The following is a 10445-nucleotide window of genomic DNA, read 5'->3' on the forward strand; positions in this document are numbered from 1 at the left end:
GAGATTGATGAACGAGAGCAAATAGCCATTTGAGTAAACCACGACATTCGAGCATGTGAGTGAACCGCAAAAACGCATTTGAAGGCTACAATTTTAATATAAAATTCTGGTATTGAATAACTATTGAACCCTTCAAGTCACTGGAATGTTAATATTAAATTGACCAATTTTTCATACACATGACAAGAGAACTGCCATGCCTGCAAGGTGATACCGCACGGATGGCCACGAGATGTTCACTTATAATAGTGGCATATACGTACGAAGGTGCCTATTTTGTTATCGCTGTAACATCGAAAGTTATGAAATCCAACATTAATGACGAATTATCCTATTTTGACGAGATGAATAAGCCACTACTATTCCATGGATTTACCGAATACACGACATCTGCATGATAAGCAAGTTTGAGCGCAAGTTGAAATGATGCCTTCGGTGCCGGTGTTAGCACGAAATTATACCACCATAAAAAGCCATTGCCTCGAATCGTTGAGTTTCTCTAAAAAAATTAAACACCAATGTTGTTTGCTTGTATCAAAAGATACTATATATCGCGAATAAATTATAAAATTAAATGACACAAGCTATTTAGCCAAACACAAGTATTAGGTTCTTTTGGACCGAACTATAACAATCTTCATACATAGCTTCATAATTTTAATATTTTTAATATTCCAGTGAGGGATAACTTTTCAAATTTTGTACATTCATACACCTTATCTAATAAGCATATAGCTAATGTTATCGCAGATTTTCGCACCACCAATCTATGCTGTGAGATTATTTCACTACATATTCTTTTTGCGATCGAGTATGTCTACAAATACACATCCATTTACAGAGTGATTCACGAAAACTTCCTGATCAGAAAGCTCAATACAAAAAGAACTAGTAAAGGCATCATTACAATATAAATTTTATTAAAAAGATAACACCTTAATTTTCGTATCACTATGTTTTCAAGATGACATCGGAAAAATGACAGCCACCATGGTCAATGCATTTAGTTAGTCGATTTTTGAAGTTCCGTTCAACTCGCTGAAGCATATTGACGGGTATGTTGGCAACGGCTTGACGTATGTTGTTCTTCAAATGAGGTAGAATCCTTGGAAAGTAATTGTAAATAATTGATTCAAGACAACTTTCCCTAAATGTGTTCAACCACATAACAATTTATTTCCGATCATGCAGGAACCTGAGTTCGTTGAGTAGCGAAAATGGAACGGCCAGTAGGAAAGTTAGCCTTGACAGCAAATGCACGTTGCTCACTTGTCCAATACATAGTGGCAACTGACTAGGCGGGACACAAATTTTCACGACATTACCTTTCATATGAAATACTCCCCGCTCTTTTCCTACAATATCTGGTTGCTTGGCGCGAAATGCAAGACAGGAAGTTTCCGTGAGTCACCAGTTATAAATTACTGGTACGAAGTATTATCAAGTGTTCCATTTCACATAGGCAGGAAACGTTTGCTCAAGTAAAGGCAACACAAAATTCAAAATTGTAATCGTCAGCTTCCGCGTGAACGATGTAGAAGTAAATAAGCTAGCTATAGGAATGAAGGAACCACAGCTCATAGGTACGGCATCGAGGATCAAACGCTGGCCATAAATATAGAAGTAAATAATAAAAAATGTAGGAGTAAATAATCGAAAATATAAAAGTAAATAATCTAGAATTAGAAGTAAATAATCTAGAATTAGAAGTACATAATCTAGAATTAGAAGTAAATAATCAAGAATTAGAAGTAAATAATCTAAAAATAGAAGTAAATATTCTAGATATAGTTGTAGTTAGGCCTGCAGAGAGCCACAGTACGTAGATACGGAAGGCATCGAGGAGCGAACGCTGGTCATAAATCTGAATGAGTGTAAGTCTGCTCGTAAGCGCGCCACCGAACAGGTGTTATAATCAGGCTAAATCGATGCTGCAGTCGCCCAGGGAGAAGCGCTATCATGGAATTACCCTCTCGCCGCATTTCCAGTGTGTGTGCCTTACAGGAATTACATGCGAGTAATTCAGGCACAAAACACTCTTATTCTTATACTCTTGTTTAAATTCCATGGAAATACAACATTCAAACAAAATTATATTTGTAGGTACCGATATTAAATACCCCCCCCCCTCCCGAATTCGACATGCATGAAGACTAATAAATATTTTAGAAAGCAAGTGTTTTTGCCGCCTTTTACTTCAATTTTTAACGTTTATTTTTAATTCATTACAAAACAAGAAAGTAAGAGTGCATTTTTTTGTCAACATAATTCAAGACGTAAATTCGAATTTCATTCCAAAAATAAATGCCGCAACATTTCAAATTGGGAAACGGAAATCGAACTGGATTTTTTTATTAGTGTAATTTGTGTGCGAAAGAAGCCGGACACACGCGTGAATACAATGTTGTTATAAAGCATATCCGCAATCATTATTGTGAATGAATCTTACAATAATATAAATAGCCTTTCTAGTCATTGATTCAATAAAGGATTGCAAAATATAGGTTGTCAGAACAATGTATATATTAATTTAATTTCTCTAAGCAATATAGTCTAAGCTAATAAGTTCGCATTCTCTTCAGATTTCATGGCTGTATTTGAATGAAGATTGTTCGAGTATAATGGCGTCTTCATCGATTCCTCGATTGAAAATAATAAATAATAACTCTGAAGACGATTCGTCAGACTTGTCTACATGTCAAAAGAGTCAATCCAAGAACTTGAAATGTTTCTCGTGTGTGTTAGAAGGTTGTGAATACAAATTCATACGAGTTATTTCAGCGCAATTCCACATTTATACCTATAATATCGGGGCTTAAATAACTTTTGAAATAGAAATTAAATTAGATGGACATAAACAAGCACACGAAAAATCGCCTTATATATACAGCTCATATATAGATAACATTACCTAGAAAATGCAGTCAGATAACTCATGATTATAGGTTTAAAGCCTGCCACAACGTATCCCGAGCAGCGACGGCCTAATTTCTACTGATTAATTAATTAAATAATTTACCGCCCTGGGTTAACCTGACAGAGCATTAGATTAACTAACTCAGGGTTAGCCTAATACTTGCAAAAATTTACCAATCTGCTAGTTCATAATCCAGAAAAAACAGTGCGTGACAAACCTAAATTACACAAGTTGCATCACGAAATAATTGCGTATAAAGTAACATATAAGCATTTTTTCCGCCGCCACTGGCGCGAGTAGGCGACATCATTTTTATATACGTTATTAATCTAGAATATTATAAATGTCCACAACAGAAAAGTTATTTTCAACAACACATGAAACATAAGCAAGCCAGTTTGTAATGTTCATCAAACCACTGTTTACAAAATACTTACAAATAATCACAATTGCCCAGAAACTAGAGCAATGCTAAGCGGTTATAATTAACTCATCAGTTACCTGATAACTCCTCACAATCCATAAGTGGGACAAGATATCCAAATTCATCGTCACTATTCAAATAATGGGAAGCATTTCTAAAAAAATATAACTCAGTACTCACTGCAGTGAGTGACAGAGCGCATTTTCTCGTTAACGAAAACGTGAAGTCACGGACGGACAGACGGACATGACGAGCACAATTAATAGCGCCTTTCTTTCCACAAATGAGAAAATGCGCTAAAAACGGCAAAATTGTGCGTATATATCTGATCTCTGAAACGATCTTGCCCCTGCAATGCCAAAGCTTTAAACGGCATCGTGTAAAACTGCGCGCCAGCATATCACATTTAGCGGTTGCAGGCCGTCATTTTAGGAGGCCCGAGCCTTCTAGCAATAAGTTCATTAATAATCTTCAAGGGTCCTGAATTAAGTTGTTAGAGAATGAATTAAGTTAGGGTGGCGCGTCTCTGCCACAAACTTGTCCTGAAAATAATTCGATTAGGGACCCTAGTTTAGATCTTAAGAGCTAAGTGCAGAACATCTTTTGTTGTAAAACTTTAACTCCATCTGAGCTGCAGATCACGTCACGAGTGAATTAAATAAAAGACACTCGTAAAAGCAGTCGAGCTTCCTTCTAAAATGCTGGACCGTTCGCCAACAGTCAGGGACAACTGAGCTCAAAATACTAGGACAATTGTGTTAAAGATACGGAGAAAACTGCGCTCAAGACTTAGCATTTACTGCGTTCACAATACGTCAACTGCAACGGAAAACGGCGGTCACTGCACACATATTAAAACAAGAAAAGCTTCACCGAGCGTCTGCAAACTGTGCGCACAATAAGGCGATACAAAAGTGCGCCAGGAATTTAAATAAATAACGTTAATGAATTGGCATTTGAAATTGACAACGAGGCAGCAGTCATTAAATTTTATAAGGAAAACTGCACGCATAATAAGGCAAATATCCCTATCCCTGAACAGCCTCCAAAATCATAATAATCAGGAATATGGAGCAACAAAACAGTTCTCGACTCTCGAGACATTTTGATATTTTATATTTATCGATAACCAGGGAGTAACAGACGGAATGACACTGCCAGTGAAGCGGCAGATAAAGAATATGTAGTCCCATCATGCATGTGGCAATAACTGATCTAGTGACAAGTCAACATCACCAGCAATACAAGTAACAGTAAAGTGACCACAAAAATTTTGGAAATAGGACATTTAAAGACGAAACGAAGCACTAAGCGCAACTACAAGAATCGGACGGCAGCAACAGGAAGACTGCAGCAGCTCCAGCAACTGGCAGACCGACCATCTTGGCCACCTGAGCCTGTCCTCTAAATAAATAATTTCGTGTGTTCGCGAAACGGTGTCGGGAATTGGATTAGCACCGCGGAGAGCTAAGGGCGAGCCTAAATCCACACCCTGAGAAACACAGGCTTGATTTCGAGACACGAGAGGCGACTGTACAGTGTAAATGCTACATAGAATGTTATGTTGCATGTATAATACTTTTATGTTTGGTCGATGTAAGCCTAAGCTATAGCATTAGAGGAACAGGTTCATGCCGTTCTAGTTAATAATTCTTTTAACGATGAAAAGTTATGTTTAATAAATCAAGTTCATAATAACATGGGAGCAAAATATTTGATCTTCTTTTCTTAATACACATGAGTTAAATTGACGGTTGGTATTTTTGTGTGTTATTTACCTACATGAGTCAATTTGTCTGATTCGGCGGTGAAGCAGCAAGAACTGCAGCTTCAATCAGGCAATTGAATAGTTTTGCACAGAACGGATACAACACAAAACTAGGCGGGCCTGTCCGGGATTTGAACCCGGGACCTCTCGCACCCAAAGCGAGAATCATACCCCTAGACCAACAGGCCTTGTGTTTTAACAACGTTGATTCGGTATAAATTTGACAATTTCTTAATTGATCCATTTTTATCTTTTATTTTCAGTGATTTTATAACAGTTACACGACTTTATTTTAACGAAAGAAATAAAAAAATACTATGATTCAAATAATATTAAAAAACAGATTATACCTGAATCTTGTTAAATGCAAGATTATAATAATTAAAATATGCATCGGCCGGGAATTGAACCCGGGCCTCCCGCGTGGCAGGCGAGAATTCTACCACTGAACCACCGATGCGCATATTTAACGAGGAACCGATACTAGACTTTTCCCCCAAAAATGGTCAATTTTCAGGTGTACAAAAATTGTTCAAAGGCAATGGGTGCATTACTCAGACCTCCGATTTCACAAGCCAAATTTCATAGATCTGATTCTGTAGCCGAATAGTTTCACAGCAACGTTAAGACTGTCTTAGAATGTTTGCAGTGTGCAGAAAGAAAATTTGTGAAACTCGTAAGAAAAAGTAGCCATCATAATAAACTAACCCTCACAAGCCGACGAAAGATGGAGACATACATGGATATAATTTCACGTCGTTTAAGCACCTAATTTGAATATTATTTTTGCATAATTATCGTGAAAGGATTATTTAGTTATTAAAATCACTTGTTTGCTTAAATCGCAAGTTAACTAGGAATTTAAAAGCAAAAACAATACCACAAAAATTCACCATATCTTTATAAGAGAAAACGTTTCGGAGTTCAGCTCCATCGTCAGTTCACAAAATTCAGTTCAGAAGAAGTTCAGATCTAGAAACACAAATACAATCAATTAGTAGAGTAAAAGGCACTGTTGGGTTTTAAAACGGAGAATAAATAAATAAGACGTGAAATTAACGCTAGTAAACGGCCTATCTATTTACTATTTCAAGAGGAACGGAGCTAAAAGCAGCATTTAGACTAGGCTTCTGCTTGAATATATATAGGGATTCTAAAATGCGTAGATCAGTAACACCGGATGCGGAAGCTAGAATTTTAAAATCATTATCGGATACGGAGGTGTTGCACTGCTCAGCATGAACACGTACAGCAGAATGAGGTGGATGTGCAAGTAGGTTCCCCGTCCAATAACTCCTGCCCTTATGCTCAGCCAGCCTAGTATAGAAATTGCGTGACGTCATACCGACGTACGCTGATGCGCACTGCGCACAACTATATCTGTAAACTAGTGACGATCGCATAAGAACAGGTAGGATATCCTTAAACCTGAAAACGAGCTGATTCTAAAATTGTTAACTAGCAACACATGAAGATTTACATCCGGAAGATATTTGGCAAATAAAACTTTTAATTCCTTTGACATAGCTTCAGATGCGGGGCCAAAGTAGGGAAAAGAACAGTAAACAATTTTCCTATTGTCACACTTGGGAACAACTGCAGTATATTGCTTGGACATAAAATTCTTAATTTGGGTAAACACCAGGTGCGATGGAAAGCCATTTTGTGAAAAGATATTGCGCAACAATTCAAATTCAGAGTGCATGGCTAGATAAGTAGAGCAAATGCGAAAGCCGCGGTTTATCAATGTTTGGATCCCATTCAATTTGAAGCGAAAGGAACAAAAGCTAAAAAAGCTGGTGCTTAAGCCGGTAAAGGTCGATTTTCTAAAAACAGAAGTTTGGAAACGGCCATCAGATTTGGTAACTTTGCAATCAAGGAATGACAAGCTATTGTTTGATTCAAGCTCCATGGTGAATTTGATAGATTTACGTTGGAGATTAAGATAGTCAAAGAACAGGCCCACATGTGAAGGATGCTTAAAAATCAAAAAAGTATCATCAACATATCTGTTATAGAAAATCGGCTTAAAATCCAGAGGACAATTGGCCAACCAGTTAGCCTCGTGAAAACACATGAATATATTGGCAAAGGTAGGGCCGAGTGGAAAACCCATGCCCAAACCGTCAATTTGTCTGTAAAACTTGCCAGCAAATAGAAAAATTGAGTTTAGCACTGATAATTCAAGAATAGATTTGAAAAAAATTGCGGTTAAAACCCATGACAAGGTCACTGACATCTTTAAACACTGAATTAAGACATATATCGATGGTTTCAGAAAGAGGAATATTAGTGAATAAATTTTCTACATCAAAAGAGGCCAAAGTCAATTCCTGAACATAGGTAAAACTCTTCAGGCGATCTACGAAACTATAAGTGTTATCCACAGTATATTGTTTTGTTGTAAGACAGTTCAAAAGTGGAACCAAAAATTTCGCAAGTTTGAAACTAGGGGTATTATAAGCAGCAAAAATTGGGCGGAATAGAAATTTCACATTGAAATCTGGTTTATGAATTTTGGGCAAACCATACAAAATACCGGGGCCAGAGCCAGAAACATGAAGTTGAGAGTACTTTTCAGGTGATAGTACAGCGGAATCTTTAAGTCTTCGTAATAAATTATTAATTTTGTCCTCTATCTTCAAAACTATTTTATTGATTGGCTCAGTAATTTCTTTAAATTTTGAAGGGTCAGAGATTAAATTAGAAAGGCTACTGTTATACCGATTGCGATCAACTAATACTACTCCTTCACCCTTATCTGGCATACAAATGACAAGATCCTTTTTTTTGGCCAAGTCTTTCAATAAAAGGAAATCAAGCGGCTGAAAAACAGATGAGAAAATTTTGTAAGATTTAAAACCATAAAAATGACGGTAAGCTAAACTTTGTAAATTGCCAAGAAATTCTTGACGGTTGGTAATGGAAACATTTTTTATGCTAAGAGCAAGTCTTTCGAAAGCTAAAAAAAAACTTACAGAAATCCAATTTAAAAACAGGCAGACAGAAATCAAGCCCAAAGGCGAGCAAGAACTTAGTTCGAGGTTCCAGGCTGAATGAACTGTACGGTAGTTGAAAACGACTTATCAGGGTTACACGGATGAATTTCATTATGAATACCTAAGTTATCAAGTTTCTTCTGATGGGTCTGGCGGGTAGTTTTCTTGAATGCTTCAGTTTGACGTCTGGCATGTTGACGGATAGCAAATGCATCGAGAATAGAAAATACATGTCCAATTTGTGCCGTCGTTTCAATACATGTCCAATTGTCGTTTTCAACTACAGTTCATTCAGCCTGGAACCTCGAACTAAGTTCTTGCTCGCCTTTGGGCTTGATTTCTGTCTGCCTGTTTTTAAATTGGATTTCTGTAAGTTTTTTTTTAGCTTTCGAAAGACTTGCTCTTAGCATAAAAAATGTTTCCATTACCAACCGTCAAGAATTTCTTGGCAATTTACAAAGTTTAGCTTACCGTCATTTTTATGGTTTTAAATCTTACAAAATTTTCTCATCTGTTTTTCAGCCGCTTGATTTCCTTTTATTGAAAGACTTGGCCAAAAAAAAGGATCTTGTCATTTGTATGCCAGATAAGGGTAAAGGAGTAGTATTAGTCGATCGCAATCGGTATAACAGTAGCCTTTCTAATCTAATCTCTGACCCTTCAAAATTTAAAGAAATTACTGAGCCAATCAATAAAATAGTTTTGCAGATAGAGGACAAAATTAATAATTTATTACGAAAACTTAAAGATTCCGCTGTACTATCACCTGAAACGTACTCTCAACTTCATGTTTCTGGCTCTGGCCCCGGTATTTTGTATATGGTTTGCCCAAAATTCATAAACCAGATTTCAATGTGAAATTTCAATTCTGCCCAATTTTTGCTGCTTATAATACCCCTATATAGTTTCAAACTTGCGAAATTTTTGGTTCCACTTTTGAACTGTCTTACAACAAACCAATATACTGTGGATAACACTTATAGTTTCGTAGATCGCCTGAAGAGTTTTACCAATGTTCAGGAATTGACTATGGCCTCTTTTGATGTAGAAAATTTATTCACTAATATTCCTCTTTCTGAAACCATCGATATGTCTTAATTCATTGTTTAAAGATGTCAGTGACCTTGTCATGGGTTTTAACCTTTAATTTTTCAAATCTATTCTTGAATTATCAGTGCTAAACTCAATTTTTCTATATGCTGGCAAGTTTTACAGACAAATTGACGGTTTGGGCATGGGTTTTCCACTCGGCCCTACCTTTGCCAATATATTCATGTGTTTTCACGAGGCTATCTTCTGAACTGAATTTTGTGAACTGACGATGGAGCTGGACTCCGAAACGTTTTCTCTTATAAAAATATGGTGAATTTTTGTGGTATTGTTTTTGCTTTTAAATTCCTGATTATTTAGTTATTACAGAGCATCGGTCGAGCAACTATTGCCTACAGGATGGCAGGCGGGATTTCGACCACTGAATCACCGCTGCCGTGATGTGAAGGATGGCTCCGAAAAGCAAAATTTACTATGTATTTTTGCAAAAGACGGTCTTTGCTTTAGTTTCTTTACGCTTGTATGTCAATCTAACACCAAACAAAATTTTTCCGTTATTCCACAACGGTAAAGAAGAACATTGCTTTATCTTGGCAGATGAAAATGAAAGTATAACTCAATGAGTGAATTCTAAAACGCAAACATTCTTCAAGAAAGCAAGCTTTTCAGCCTAAAAATTTGCCGTTAACTTTTCAAAAAGTAATATAATCTTGATGTGAGCAGCAGTTCACAGAAAAATTTTATTACAACAAAGGACGTGGACCACGAAAGAGTAACAACTGAAAGCGTCTATTAACGACGAATAAACAAAAAACTTACAAATGAGATGAGAAGTATGGGTGCTTAAAACTCACGTAAAACGAATATTAAACTTGATACAAAACCGCTGACGTTCAAAAATCTATACAAATCCAGAACCGACCGTGCACAAATGGCACCGATTACGATGCCATTTCCAATTTGCAGCTTAGAATTTCGCAGGTATCAAGAGTCCGATTTGTTTATAATTCTTGCAGTTGAATTCTGGTGCTAGATTATGATTACGTCCAAGGTAAAAGTTGCATTTGCTCATTGGGCAGAGCTATGAGGACGGCAGGTAACCACTAACCAGCAAGAGGATGTGTATATGGTAGGCTGACCCAACTTGATAAATTAACGGACCGCACCCACCCTAATAGGAGCAAGGGACAGCACCCTAATAGGAGCAAGGGACAGCACCCTAATAGGAGCAAGGGACAGCACCCTAATAGGAGCAAGGGACAGCACCCTAATAGGAGCAAGGGACAG

The 10445-nt window shown here is 37.0% G+C and overlaps 1 protein-coding gene and 2 non-coding genes across 5 annotated transcripts in view; all 3 read right to left on the reverse strand.

The window, feature by feature from the left end:
* The window catches only part of LOC108670175, a 65914-nt gene that overhangs the window by 21930 nt on the left and 33539 nt on the right, over window positions 1-10445 (reverse strand). The window lies entirely within an intron of this gene.
* On the reverse strand, window positions 5226-5297 carry Trnap-ugg. Its single transcript has one exon. It is a non-coding gene; the product is annotated as a tRNA-Pro (tRNA).
* Trnag-gcc lies at window positions 5499-5569 on the reverse strand. Its single transcript has one exon. It is a non-coding gene; the product is annotated as a tRNA-Gly (tRNA).

This window comes from Hyalella azteca, unplaced genomic scaffold (genome assembly GCF_000764305.2).
Source record: "Hyalella azteca isolate HAZT.00-mixed unplaced genomic scaffold, Hazt_2.0.2 contig6160, whole genome shotgun sequence".
Taxonomy (NCBI): domain Eukaryota; kingdom Metazoa; phylum Arthropoda; class Malacostraca; order Amphipoda; family Hyalellidae; genus Hyalella; species Hyalella azteca.